Source organism: Carcharhinus amblyrhynchos, chromosome 16, assembly GCF_965287045.1.
Source record: "Carcharhinus amblyrhynchos chromosome 16, sCarAmb.v2.hapA, whole genome shotgun sequence".
NCBI classification, from domain to species: Eukaryota; Metazoa; Chordata; class Chondrichthyes; order Carcharhiniformes; family Carcharhinidae; genus Carcharhinus; species Carcharhinus amblyrhynchos.
The window spans coordinates 44,379,810-44,395,183 of record NC_137339.1 but is presented as its reverse complement, the minus strand read 5'-3'; the positions used below and the strand labels follow the sequence as shown (position 1 = coordinate 44,395,183).

The 15,374-nt window shown below is 40.4% G+C and overlaps 1 long non-coding RNA gene across 1 annotated transcript; it reads right to left on the bottom strand.

The window, feature by feature from the left end:
- Window positions 1-2,248: 2,248 nt before the first annotated feature.
- LOC145353681 (uncharacterized) lies at window positions 2,249-9,029 on the bottom strand. The gene is made up of 3 exons (XR_013888760.1): window positions 8,937-9,029; window positions 2,805-2,857; window positions 2,249-2,551 (listed from the first exon to the last, which is right to left on the bottom strand). It is a non-coding gene; the product is annotated as an uncharacterized LOC145353681 (long non-coding RNA).
- Window positions 9,030-15,374: the final 6,345 nt, after the last annotated feature.

The window sequence follows — 15,374 nt, the reverse complement described above, 5'->3', positions numbered from 1 at the left end:
TCTTTCTTTTTATATTATTAATTATATTTATCATAATATTATTATAATTATCATCATTCAATATTAAATGAAATTATTATTTTAATGTTACCTGTACCAGGAAACAGATGGTTTTATATGACCTATATTTGTATTATTACATATTAGAAAAAAGGTATAGATTTAAGTCGGTTAAATTTAGTATTTTTGCATAGGAAAGGATACAATTCTAGTTCGATTAATGTTAAACAAAGGTATTCGTTTGTATAGGGGGTTTTGGTTTCAGTGCAAATGTCTATTGTGCTGAGAGAGAGATTATGATGGGCAAAGTAAACATAAGCTTGGAGAAAGAATTAGTTGTTGCTTAGCAACAGGGGGCAACTTTCATGTAGGGAAGCTTTTAGAGATTTTAGTTTAACTGGATCCAGGGAGATGACATGACGAAGCTAGAAAGAGTACAACTCCTGCAGTTTTGGCAGCAACAGAAATAAAAAAAGTGGAATAGACATGCAAGCAAGTCCCAGAGAAAACTACAGAACAGTTAGTTCCAGAAGAAAGGGATGAAAGATATATTCTGGGAAATCGAGTAGTCAAAGAGACAGAGGGAAACTGGCATTGATATGTTAATTGAAGGTAAAGATAGAGCTGAAAAAAGTGAGAAGGAGTTGGCTAGTGAAAAGCCAGAGATCCTTAAGTAATTGTAAGGTTTGTGAGATCTTATATAGCCTGTGAAGGATTAGTTGAAGCAATTGTGAAGTAATTAGTGGTTGAATCTCTCAGAGTTTGTGTGAAAGCTTGAAAGCATTCAAGCCAAAGGAAAAAGGAGAGTTGTAAAACCTGGAAGTAGATCTTTGTTGGGAACAGTTAAGAGAAAGCATTGTTTGAAAGAAAATTCTATAGCATATCTTTTTGAGATTGGAATTGGAATAAATTATGTGAAAGCTAGGGTCCATGGTGTAGTAATCATCTGGGGAGATTTGTGGAGAAATCCACAAAGGTTTGCTTGGGTGGTATCTTCCACTTGATTTCAGACTAAAGTGTATCTGACAACAGTCAGCCAATGAGTTTAAAGGGACTGTGTATTTACTGAGAATATTATAGCATTAGATATATTTTGTAACACATGTTATCCTTTAAATTTGTGCACATTTGTGAAGCTAAGTGGGAGTGAAGGAGTATTGTGTTATTGTCAAACTTTTCATGTTTAACTTGAAAAGATGCTGTTATTATAAACAATTGACGAGCTTGCAAGTCTATCCACACACAACAGTACTCTGGAAGTATAACTATCTACCTCTTTTTAAAAAAATATCTGAACACACACACATAATCAAGGGCCAAACAGGTATCGCTCTGCAGAGATGGGCTTTGGTGGGTGGGCTTTATAAAATCAGGAATAAATTTCATACAGTCTTCATGCTGTTGATCTGGAGTTTCCTTGTGTGAAGATGGGCCACTGGTCCTCATAATTGTCTGGAGATTCTCAACAATGGAGCTTCAGTATGAAGGAGAATATAAAGCTGGATCAATTTTTCTCATCTCAACTTCTGAGGTTTTCAAATGAAGCTGAGTTAACTTTGGTGAGGATTCTCTGGCAGCAAATCAATAACTACACATGGAACTTCAGACAAGGCAGGGAGAGGGGGAGTTAGGGCAGCCTTCCTTCTCAGCCTATTCCCCAAAACACATTGATTTTCAAAAACAAAAGATCCAAAACGTAAAACGTGTCTCTATCATGTGATTTCCAATAAATCCCTAGCTTTTGTCTTTACCAGTTTTTCCCCCATCAATTAAAGCAATTGCAGTTCAAAACAAACAGCCCTTCTCCCTCAAGTATCATGTTGTCAGGTGGTTGCCTAAAAAAAAATGCCTGTTCATAGTCCATGGACAACTTGTAACCCTTCTCTAAAAATACTGGAGGTCAACACTCAAGTGTCCAGATTTATTTTTATTCATTCATGTAACATAGGCATTGCTAGCACACATGCATATATTGCCTATCCCTGGTTTCCCTTATTCAGAGGGCAGTTGAGAATCAACCATGTTGCTGTAGCTCCGGAGTCACATGTAGGCCAGACTAGGTAAGAACAGTGGACTGCCTTCTCTTAAGGGCATTAGTGAACCAGATGGGTTTCTCTGACAACTGACAATGGTTTCATAGTCATCAGTGGACTTTTTATTCCAGATAATTTTTTTACTGAATTTAAATTTCACCATTTGCCATAGCAGGATTTGAACTTGGGTTTCCAGACATTAGCTGAGTTTCTGAATTAATATTCTAGCTAGGCCACGGCCTCTCCTTAATGCCTTTCCACATTTAAAAAAGAAACTATAGTTTTGATAGCTACGGCTATAATAATATAAGGTTATCAGTGGGTTAAATTGCCATGTAGGTAGCATAAAAATCAGAGGTTGTGCTAAAATTGCTGTTCTGAAAGGACTGTACCTTGGATATTGTCTTTTGTTCACTGAGACAGATGATAGATATTCAACCATTGGAAGCTTTACAGGAAGGCAGGAGCAATCCTTTGATTATAGATGAGAGACACTGGGGGCAGTCTGAAAAGAATTGCTGTAAGGAGTATATGAAATATTAAACAATGTAGAAAAAATAAACCTCGAACATTCAAACTAAATCAATAGGGCATAGGTTCCAAATGACGAAGGTAAAATGTGAACTAATGACAGGAAGACTCATTTCGTATGAAGTGTAATCAACTTCCAGTGTTCATGATGGATTTATTAACGTGTTCAGTTTTTTAAATGCTTGGTTTATTTTGAATGAGCAGACTAAGACTAATGGTCCCCTTCCATACTCATCTTACTGTCTTTTTCTTCCTTCCGATTGATTCTGCACATCTGTTGGCTCTTAATTCCCCTGCGAAAAAAAATCACTAGAATGGATATTTGGCCATTATATCAGTTTGTGGAATCTGTGCACAAATTACCTTGCTTGTTTTCCACATTTTAACACTGACAAAACTATATTACTGCATTTTGTACATTTCAGAAAGGATTCATTGTCTTTGAAGTGCTTTCCTGAGATGGTGATTGATCTTATTTAAATGTGGCTAGGTGCTATATGAATGTAACTAGGTATTGTTTAAATGATTGCAGATACTATATAAGCCTTTGTTTCTTTTTTAATGCACTAGCATCTTAGATCAAGTTATTATATTGGACAGTGATGGAGATTGGGAATGATCATACCTGAATTTATTTAATGTTGGGATAAAGAACGCTACTAATAGTTGACTCACAGCAGTAGTCAGTTCTTAAAACTGGCAAAACAAAATGTTCCATCCACAAGGCTTGCTCTCTTTCTACCATCTTTTTTTTTATTTGCCCAGTATATTTTGTTTAAACAGTGAGTATTAATGATATCACCACGGAAACAGAGTAGGAGGACATACTGAGCTCAGCAGTATGACAGAATTTGGCTACCACAAGTTAACTTGAGGCTTGTATCAAAACATAATTCAATTCCTACATGCTGGGGGCACAGTAACATTATGACCCAGGTCATCAATATTCAGTATGTCCCTCCCAAAGCAAAGGAAACAGAAGGGATGGTTTATTTTGGCACACTTGGAAAGCCTTTTGACCACGTTTAAGTCTCCAAACTATTGCAAAATCCTCAAAGGAAGCATTTTTTTTTGCCAATATGATGACCCCGTAGGAACATACCCCCTAGTGTAAAGAGCTAAGACAAAAATCAGTTCTAGCCCACATGTACTGCTGGAGTTTGATCAGCTGAAAGGGTTCAACTTGTTACTGGAAAATTTTCCACTGCTTGTTCGGCTGGAATTGTCCAATCTATCAGCACATTGACAGGCACACTGTCTGAATCTGAGTGGAAGGATGGCAGTTTCCAGTGACAGGACCACCTCCCCACTTAATGAGTCAGACTGCCTTGTCAATCACAAGGGCTCAACCTTAGCCTGAGAGACATCAAGATTAATAAGCAACCTCAGCTGTAGCAATTCCTGCATTGGGTCCTTCAGTAAAACCCTGCAAACTGACCAGGCCCACATTTACCACCTCTCTCTTCTTTTCAACTTTATGAATTTTCATTGCACTTTCGATTGTTCTCTGGGTCTGTCCCTTACAACCATTTATGTTATCTCCCTTTGAAAGTATCAACATGTCCATCTACCTCTTAAGGATATAAGGTTTGCAGGCGAAGAAGAAGAACACAATAGAAGACAGCTTCTTATTGGTACCAGAATGGCAAAAAACAAAGACGAATTCAAGCTGGTATGTCTACTTCCAACTAGAAGTAACTAATCGATTAAGCTTAATACTCTTATACTTGATAAATCTTTCAAACTGGTTACTGTTAAAATAAACCTTCTGGATTACATGTCTGTCTTAGATTATCATGAGTACCATCAAGGTTTCTAATCTCACTTCACTATGTATTTCACTTTCATTCCACTGCAAGCTATATGATGCCTCGACTGATATGAATTTTCGCAGAAGTCATAGAAACCGTACAATGCAGGAGGAGGCTATTCAGTGCATCGAATCTGCACCAACAACAATCCCACCTAGACGTCATACCCGTAACGCCACGTATTTACCCCGCTAATCCCTCTAGTCTATGCACCCTGGAACATTAAGGGGCAATTTAGCATGGCCAATGCACCTAACCTGCACATCTTCAGACTGTGGGAGGAAACTGGAGCACCCGGACAAAATTCAGGCAGACACGGGGAGAATTTGCAAACTCCACTCAGACAGTGTCCCTAGCACTATGAGGCAGTAGTGCTAACCACTGTGCCACCATGCTGTCCTTAGTGGATCGGTTAATAAATCCAGTGAATGCTGAGTATTTAAAAAGAAGAAACAAAGATTGGTGTTTTTGTAGCATCTTTCACAATCTTAGGATATTGTGAAGAATTTTTAAATTAATTAAATGGTTTTGAAGTGTAGTCACTGATGTATTTTAGGAGAAACTCAGCAGCAATTTTGTACACAGCAGAATCCCACAAACAGCAATGAAGTGTTATGACCAGATCTTCTGTTTCTGGTGTTGCTTGGGACATCAACAATGGGCCAACCCAAATTCCCCTCATTCCTCTTTGAAATAGTGCCATGGGATACTTTCCATCCACCTTAGATATATGGGATCTTGCTTTGATGTCTCAGGTGGCACCTCAGACAGTGAAGCTTTCTGTTAGTGCTACACTGGATTGTCAGCCTGGTGTCTATTCTCACCTCAGATTTGGTTTCTGAGATTTCTTGTGTCTTCGAAGATGAGGGTAAGCATCAGAACCAATGCTTTCTCAGCAAAATGAAGATTGCTAATTATAGTGTGTGTGTGTGTGTGTGTGTGTGTGTGTGTGTGTGTGTGTGTGTGTGTGTGTGTGTGTGTGTGTGTGTGCGGCTAGAATCTTGTTTATTGCCAAATAAGTGGTGACAGTCCAGCTTCTTAGCTCACCAGAGTCTGAGATGCCACTTCCAAATGTAATACCACTTCCAAATGTAATTCGAAATGTAATTCATTTCTGAAATTGTTGTGGAAGTTAAGGAGCAAACACTGATTGCAGAAAACTTGCCCCAATTCAATTGGGACAGTCAGGAGCATGAAATGGTGACTACAATGTGACAGCAGTCATGTATCTTGTTGGGATGGGATGTAAGTGTCCTCAAGGTGATAACACCCATCATTGTATTTTTTTAAAATGGAGGTCAAAAGCAGTTTGCCCAAAGAACTCTGGATATTCCCTCTGAGCTACTCACACTCTGCCTTGATAACATTGCTTTTCGTGCAGTGGACAGTAATTGGATTTTTTTACTGCACTTCTGGTGACAATAGGAGAGTTGGTTTTTAAAGGTGGACACAAGATATCCAACTATCCAACTCTCACTAACCTTTCAAACTAAAAACTCTCCAGGGCACATCTGATTTCTTTCAGGAATTCAACTTTAAAGATTAGAGACGCAGACCTTCATAAAACAGAATCAAATTAGATTCCAGCGATCTTCGCAAATAACTGGAACATTAGTGAACAAGTGCATCCTCGTATTATCACTGAATATGTACATATACTCACCTCAATGTCATCATTAAGTGCATGCCCTCCCCCACCCCATTTGTCCACTGTGTCGACAACCCAGTCACATAGCCAGTCATAACATTCACACTCGAACCCTGGGGATTAGAACAGATGTGATGAAGAACGTGATCTGGAATGTTAGCCTTACTTTCTTTTTTTGATGTTGATCTACTGTCATCAAAATTGGTCCTCCCATGTCTATCAAGTCGAGGCACACGGTGAGACGAAATTGTCACTATGCTATAGATCAATGTGGATAAATGTGAGATTGTCCATTCTGGTATCAATAAAAGGAAGACTCGAATGGATGTAAACTGTGAGGTGGATACTCAATGAGACCTTGGTGACTTAGTGCATCAGTTGCTGAAAGCATGCAGGTACAGCAGTCAGTAAAGAAGGCAAATGGTATGTTGGTCTTCATAGCAAAAAGATCTGAGTACAGGAATAGTGATGTTTTACTGCAATTGTATAGGGCGTTGGTGAGGCCACATCTGGAGTATTGTGGGCAGTTTTGGTGTCCTCATCTGAGAAAGGATGTCATTTCTATAGAAGGAGTAACAGCAAAGGTTTACCAGGCTGATTCCTGGGATGGCAGGTCTATCATATGAGGGGAGATTAAGTCACTTAGGATTGTATTCACTGGAGTCTAGAAAACTGAGAGGGGATCTCATAGAAAGTTATAAAATTCTAATTTGGTTAGACAGGGTAGATTCAGAAAAAAAATTCCCAATGGTGAGGGAGTCCAGAACTAGGTTTACCTCTGAGGATAAGGGGTAAACCTTTAAGTATGGAGGTAAGGAGAGTCATGAATGTATGGAATTTACTACCACAGAAAGTAGTTGAGGCCAAAATATTGTATGATTTCAACAAGAAATTAAAGATAGCTCGTGGGTCTAAAGGGATCAAGGGATATTGGGGGGGGGGCGGTGGGGGAGGGCGGGGAGAGGGAATCAGAATATTGAATTTGATGATCAGCCATGATCATAATGAATGGTGGAGCAGAATCAAAGAGCTAAATTATCTACTCCTGCTCCTGCTTCTAGTTTCTATGTTTCTATTAGTTGTGGAAGATTATTGCATATATGATATGGTTCTGTCAGCTGGATAATGCAAGGCAGCAAGAATTCAGCTCAAATTTCAGTGCAAAAGACAAAATCAGTCCTCTCAGCAGTTTGCAGACAGGAAGAATGACTTAATCATGGATTGTTTGGTTCTGTATGAAGAATAGGCGTGGGCCATTTATTTGTAGATAGTCAGGTCTTGTTGGGTTGTGTGCTATTTCATAGACTCACAGAGGGAATAATTACACAGCTGTTTGCCTTTGTTTTTGGCTCCCAGGAATGTTGATTTGCTTAAGTTGTTAATTTTTGACACATCCCATTATCCCCATGCATGTGGTAAACATTAATATGATGTCAAAATTAAATGAATTAAGTATTGATGTAATGTAATGGTGACAAAAAGATGTAACAAGTTGCTTGAAATGGCACATAGCCAAGAGAGCTCTATGTTCAGAAGAAGGTGAAAATAATGATAAGTTTGTTCACATAATACTGGTCAGAATGAGTTTTAGTTCTGTAATGAGTGTACGAGTGCAGATTCGTTTAGCAGATTTATACAGTACTGGATCATACTTGCACTTCAACAGTATGTAAGGAACAACAATATGAAATGAACCGTGATTGTAAGGATTGGCATAAATCAAAGAATATTAAATACCACTGGCTTCAGGGCCAGTGATAATCTAGTAAAATTATTTCATGATCATCCTGAAAGACAATCAGTGGCTCATTTTCTCTGCAGACTATATTCTTTAAACCCTCTTCTCTACCCTTTAAAAATATTATTTCATGGGATATAGGTGCCACTGGCTGGGCCAGCATTTGCTGCCCATCCCTAATTGCCATTGATCTAAGTGGCTTGCTCAGGGACAATTAAAAGTTAATCATATCTGGGGTCACATGTAAAATGAAGAGCTTATGGATATTGCCATTAAGACCATTTGATCAGGCTCTACCACTTTCCTCTTGTCCTTTAGCACTGGACCAAATTTCTTCTGAGGTTCCCCCTTGCATTAGACCTGAACTTATATATTTCTGTTGCTTACTCCTGTTTTTCCTTGTGTCCCCTTCAACTGATCTCGTCCGGAAGACTGACCTCCTGCCCCCTCCACCCTATTGCCACTGTAACACTGATTACATAATTTGTCTTTCTGGCTGTCAAATGGCTATTGGTTCATCCAGCTAAGGTACAGTCCCTCTCTTCTTTAAACCTGCGATGGACTGCCTCCTCAAAACAAAATGTAATGACCCTCAAGATATCCATCCTTGCAAACCACCATCATATCACCAATCTCCCTTTCCTTTCCAAAGTTGTCCTCTCCCAAATCCGTGCCTATCAAAATCATAAATGGCACCCTATCTTTTGAACTTAGCTGTTAAACAGTTTACAAATTCAAACCAGGGGTTCTCCAAGGTTCATGACATCTTTGAGCTGGTGCGAACCATGTCACCTTCAGAAACTAATCTAATTCCACAAAAATTGTAGAGTTCTGAAAGTCTCACCTCTGCAACATAGCCAGCAATGATCTGGGCTTGTGACATGACCCCCAACACCGCACACAATCCCCCCCTCCTCCCCCCCACTACCCACCCCCACCTCCCTGACTCCTTACCTTGCATCCTTCAGCATTGCTAGCAATGGGAATGGCTGTGCAAATCTTCAACTTGGATTCTGCACATTGTGTTTTGAGCCTGCCTGACTTGGGGCTGACCCCATGTCAGGTCAAGAAAACCCAGCCCCTTTATTTGTACCTATGCTTTGTTTTTGTACCTATATAAATGTTTTGATTCTATGTTACAAAGTGAGTGAGTTTGGTAAGAACGAAAAATTTACATTTTACAGCACCTTTCACAGTTCCAGGACAATCCAAAGTACTTTCAGCCAAGCCTTAAAATTTAGTCATTATTGCAATGTCGGAAACACAGCAAATGATTTGCACACTGGGCTCAGCAAACAGCAATCCAACAGTGACTGGATCATTTGTATTTGTGTTGTTGGTCGAGGGATTAATGATTAGTCAGGGTAGAGGGGGATCTTTCACATTCCACCTGACAGGGACTTCCAATAGTGCAGTACTCCCTCTGTGTTGGATTGCAAGTGACCTTGAACCCACAACTTCCGGACCTAGAGGTGAGAGTGCTAGCACTGAGATATGGCAGAGTTAAAGTGCAAAACAAAGACAGCTGAATGTGCCACAGTACTACTCATGTGTTTCTACACTCTAATTATTGCTAATTGCTCAGATGGAACAGCTTTGAGGAAGGTGTCTGACCCTCACAATACCACAACCTGGTCTATGGCAAGGAAAGGCTGTGTATGCAAATGCTCATTCACCGGTGCCCAAGAACATGCTTAATGTCAGTCATTGACAGATGCTACAGTCAACCCCCTGATGGTAAAAAATTATGTTTAAAATGTTTCCAGATTGCCAGGGTTATAATGTAACTTACTTGAGCTTGAAGCAGTGTGAGGCCACCTCCTGAAGTAGGTTAATTTGAGTGATGTCACAGCTAAATTATACTGTACACCTTTGCAATGGTACAATGCTAAGATCCTGTTTCACTGAGGGAAAAATTAAGTAATAAAAATGGCCCATTCAAAATGTTCCTTGAACATCACTTATTAATGGAGGTCTCACAGTCTCCAGGTCAGATTATTTTCTGCACAGTCTGTTCATCTGCAATGAATCATTTCGCTCATCTACATAAAATAATCCTTAAATTAAAAACAATAACACTTAAATGCACTGACCAAGGCACACAAAATTAATTTACGGAAGAGAATTGCTAGAGTCCAGGCAGTTTCAGGATTTTGAAAATTTAAACTATAACCATGAAAGTGTGGTTTCAGACATGGCATCAATTACAATAACAAATATTGTTATCTGTCCTAATTTCCAGTTCTTTTGCTTGATGGTAGAATACCACATTCTATTAATAGGATTGTTAAACAATGGAACCACATAATGGAACAATCAGTACTGCTGCGATTATAAGGTCCGACCTGCATGGAATCAAAACATTCTGCCTTTGATATTCAAGAATATTCATATGTAATTCATGAATTACTATGCTTGTGCTTTCCCATTTACCACTTGTGGTCAGGCTTCAAGGAAATGGGTACAGAGGGTCAGGAAAGTTCCCAAATTCCCAAACACATCTCCTCTAAAGAGACTTTTGCCCACATTTCCATTCTGGGGAAATGGGGCATGTTGGAATCAGGACCACTGCCTCCAGAGGTAGGCTTGAGATGACATGGTGAACAGCAGGCTAGATGGCCCACTTCCACTTACTGGAACATCAACCCAGTTGTAAATATGAATGTCAGGCCCTTAAGCTTTTAAACCTCATACCCTCTCATTTCTCCCATGAACCCCATTCCCCACATGCGTTCTCCATACCCACACTTCTAATGTTTATAATGTACAGAACTAACGTGACTGACAAGTCTGGCAGTACTCATGAAACAGACACAATAAGAAAAGAGACTTTGAAAATCTCTTTCAAGGAAAGAAGTGTTAATTGAAATCAGTCTTTCCTAGGATTAGTGATAAAAAACTCTTACCCTCTTTACACTTCTTAATCCAGTGAAAATAGACACACAGGCATTCAAAACCATGACAAAAACTGGAATTTGGCTGGTTCAGTCGTAGCACATTCTTACATTTCAATTCCTTATTTCAGAACTAGTGCCAATTTCCCATAAAGTAGGAATCTACTTCTTGGACCATCCCTTTTTGGACACTTATTGCACTCCCTAATTTTCCATTCCTTCACTATTGTTACAGCTAGCCCCAGGTGGGGTTCCCCAAAAGTTATTGATTCAGGTGAAATCCCTCAATTTGTGACTGTCTGGCTGGGATAATCCAAACCTGAGGGGAGGAGGGATGACTTGTTCTCTGTCTTTATTTAACCCACCCTCTGCTGGTAGCAACAAAGCTTTAATCTAACAAAGTATCTTCCCCCTTTGCTAACTTCTCCAGACCCAATAGCTATGTTTGAAAAGGAAATAATTCAACCAAGCTTTCTTGAGTTAAGGGAGAATAAGTTTATTAAAAACAAAATACAACTCAGGTCCTTTTAAAGTCCAATATATCCACACATTACTTAAGGTTTTTTTTCGATTGTAACATTATTTAAGCAGAATCTTCAGACCATTCCCTTTTATATCTTTGTCTTTCATGATTTCTGTTTTCTCTCTCTCACTCCTCACATAACACTTTTCTAGTCTTTTTGAAGTGATCCTAACACTTGGGAAGTAACAGACATCTGGAGCTCTGTATCTGAGCCACATTCATTCCTCTAGATAATGATCTCTGAATTCCAGTGCATTGTAAGGTGAATTGCTAACCCCACCCTGCGTCACCTTGTGTTCTTTGAACCCTATATAATCCATTTGCCACTCCTCCTGTGTCCTGACCTTTTCTTCAGGGAGTCAGTACTTCAGATTTATTGGAGAGGATCATTTTCCCAAGAATATTTCTTCCCTAATCAATCACTTTTGGACCGATTGTTCATCACCACTCCTTCCTCCGCCACCGCCAAGTTCCTGTCTCTCAGCAGAATGGCTACCTTCTGAAATTCCAAAGAATCATCCCTCTTTTTCTAATGCCTTGGATCCTCTCCAACTCTGTCTCAAGATCTGTGATCCCAGACTCAAGTAATTTCAGCTGGAGACACTTCTTATTGATATGCTTATCTGAATCACCACATGTTACTCCAAATTCCCACCTCTTCCAGTCACACCTCACTGCCACTTCCTATGCCATCATTCTTATGAAGGACTCTCACCCATAGTGCTCTGTCCTAGGTAGAAACAGTACCTTCAGAAAGTGAGAAAATAGATCAAAAAAGAACTACATTGAGGAAAGGCAGAGGGCAGTCACCCACAGCTCTTTAACTTTGGAAGAAGTACCTGGAGGTGCTTGCTGGTGATCTCCTAAAACAATGAAAGTTGTTGAGGCTGAGAAGAAGTAATCTAACTCTGTAATCTGAGTGGCTGCCTGTGTCACTCAGAGGCCATGTCAGGCATCCATTCCAAGAGAGAGGCAGAAATGATAGTGTAGATTTTCACCTCTGTTATCCCAGGAAGGAAGTCCAAAGTTCCACCTGAACCAACAGTGGGATCAATGGCATAATTTAAGGGCAGAGTAGCCACTCTGCTTTGGACAACATTTAATGTCAAAGAATGAAGGAAGTCTTGCCTCAAATTCTCCTCTCATTGACTCATGCAACTGTGGCATCCTTCTTGGTCCTGGGACTTCACGCCCTGTGGCTGCGAGTACCATGGAGTAAGTGTTGACTTTGTCACAGAACCTGAGCATGTGTATTTATCGCATTATGGTCAAGCCTACTGCAGAAAGCTGTGGTTGTTCCTATAGTTCTACATTCTTTCTTATCCATATATGTTTTGGTACTAATGAAATAACTTCAGTGATGTGTTTATCTTTGGACCAATGTATACACACTTGTGAAACTCAATACCTTAGATTATTCTAGTACTGCTGTCTCATAGCACCAGGAACCTGGGTTCAATTCCCACCTTGGGTGGAGTTTGCACGTTCTCCTTGTATCTGTGTGGGTTTCTTCCAGGTGCTCCAGTTCCCTCCCACAGTCTGAAAGACATGCTGGTTAGGTGCACTGACCCAAAAAAGCACCGGACTGTGGCGACTAGGGGAATTTCATAGTAACTTCATTGCAATGCTAATGTAAACCTTACTTGTGACTAATAAATTTTACTTTACTTTATTCCAAACACGTTGGCTTTGTTCATCGATATTTACTATTGAGTATATATTGAATTGGCAAATAATATATACAAAAATGTTTGATACTCTATCAGTCACAGTGTATTATAGACTTAGCAGAGCTATAAATACGTAAATGTAATATTACAGCAAACTGTGTACAAAAAATGTCAAACGGTTACTCCTCCATCACATGACCCTGACTTCATCCTGGTGTCTGATTTGAAACAGAAGTGATTCTTCGCATTGAACAAATATGAGGTGGAATTTTTGAGTGGCCAAAGAACAGTGAAATTGTTAACTGAATTCCTCCCACTGCATTGATTGTATCCCTCATGAAACTACGCACCAGCACTCGGTCAGTTGCAGGTCATCTTGATTGAAGCACTATGTGGTTTCTCAGTTGTGGAAAGGACAATGGGAATTTTCCACAAGACTTGCCAGCTTCTTTTACACAAATAACCTGAAGGATGTTTTGTTTTCCTTAGCCCTGTCACAATGTGTAAAACACATTTGATCATAGAATCCCTACAGGCCTGAGGGAGGCCATTGGGCCTATCGAGTCTATAGCCCAGCCAGGTCCTATTCCCATAACCCTCATTTACCCTGCTAATCCCCCCTGACCCTAGGGTCAATTTAGCATAACCAGCACGTCTTTCAGACTGTGTGAGGAAACTAGAGCACCCAGGGGAAACTGCCGCAGACATGGGAAGAACATGCAGACTCCACAGATACTGTGACTCAAGGCTGGAATTGAACCTGGGTCCCTGGCGCTGTGAGGCAGCAGTGCTAATCATTGTGCCACCATGTCACTGATCACCATCGCTAAGTGGCAAGAGTTTCGATCAGTCTCATTTTCTGTATATTTGCCAATTACTGTAGTGACATAAATCATTATTATTCTGAATCACCTGCAACTGAGGAGCATTGTGCTCATCTGAATTAGTATTCAATGATATTCCGGGTGGATTTTTGTTAGGGATGCATTTCCAAATAGTTTCTGATTCTATGGCCAGGATTTTAGGGAATAGAAATGGATGGCAATGAATGCGGGGGTGGGGGGAGAGGTAGGGTGAAGAGGACCATTAAACTATAGGGGATAGTGTCAGGTCAAGCCCACAATGCCATCAAAGTGAGCCACAATTATATCAGTCTTATCACTTGTGATTCTGAACTGAGCGACTGTGGTTGTTAGGAAGCAATTAAACCCAATTTTATGGGCACCCCCACATTTTTCAGTTGGTGGGTGTGGTGATCAGCCTTGGCAGGTGTTTACAGGAAATGGCAGGGCAGTAACTCTTGTTAATGCTGCACTTGGCAGGCATGCAGTGAAGCTTTCTCCCTTACCTGCTGGGAGGAGCGGGGCGTTGGCAGAGTGGCTGGGCAGCATTGCATCACCTACTAGTACCTTGAACTATGTTCAAGGAGAGTGTTCCAGTTAGACCAGTCATGTCCAGCTAGCAGGGACATCATGCATACCAGAGGAGGGTCCTCCAGCAAGGGGGATGTGTGTATACATGAAATGTCCCGAGAGGCCAAGTTTGATTTGTGTGCTGAAATGGGAGGAGGAGTGAGCTCCGATTGCATTGGTAGGCATCCTATGCCAGTGGTTCTCAAGATCATAGTGGTCCTGAATCTATAGACCTTAGGTTCATTTTAGGGGTGCACATCAGATACGTATGGCACTCCCAGTTAACTGCACATCACTCCAAGTTAGTGCCAGATACTCTTTTGAGGAGGGTCATCAATTTCCAATCTTACGTGGCAACTCAGGCTGAGAGAGCCAGAGGATTTAACACCATTTCTGGAGGTTCCTAGGTCTCATAGATACACACATTGTCAAGATACTAGAGTAAAAGGGAGATTCAAGAATTGAGTAAAATCAATTGGGATAAAACAAAAAAATGGATAATAGGCGACCCAATGAGAGCAGCTATCTGAAGGTGTTTCTGACATGCAAATTAGAGTAACAGTAGTGAAACAAGTGTGAGTAGGGGGTGAACAATGGTGTTTAGAAATAGATATTAGAACTGTAAAAGGGGGAGTTCAAGGTGGAGAAGTACGGAAATAATTTGCTGCTAAAAATCCAGTTCCTGGGGTTACCTTGACAGGGTAACATGAAAGGAGGGAAAGCATATATCTACAGCAGGTAACTGAATGCAGGTGGAGAGGGGCAGCTGCCACCATAGCCACACACAGCTGGAGAAAGCAGGCTCCCTAGAAAACAAATTTTTGCAAAAAGTGGCTGCTTTAAAACTCTCAAAGAGAAGAAAAACTATGCTAAACTGAGGAAAGGTTTTCCCAGACTGGAAGAGAATTTACACATGGTTACTAGAGCTGAATTTAGCTCATAGAAAGGGGCATTTCTCAGAGTTCAGGAAAGTTAGAAATCATAGAAACCCTACAGTACAGAAAGAGGCCATTCCTCTATCGAATCTGCACCGACCACAATCCCACCAAGGCCCTACCCCCATATATTTACCCACTAATCTCTCTAACCTACGCATCTCAGGACGCTAAGGTCA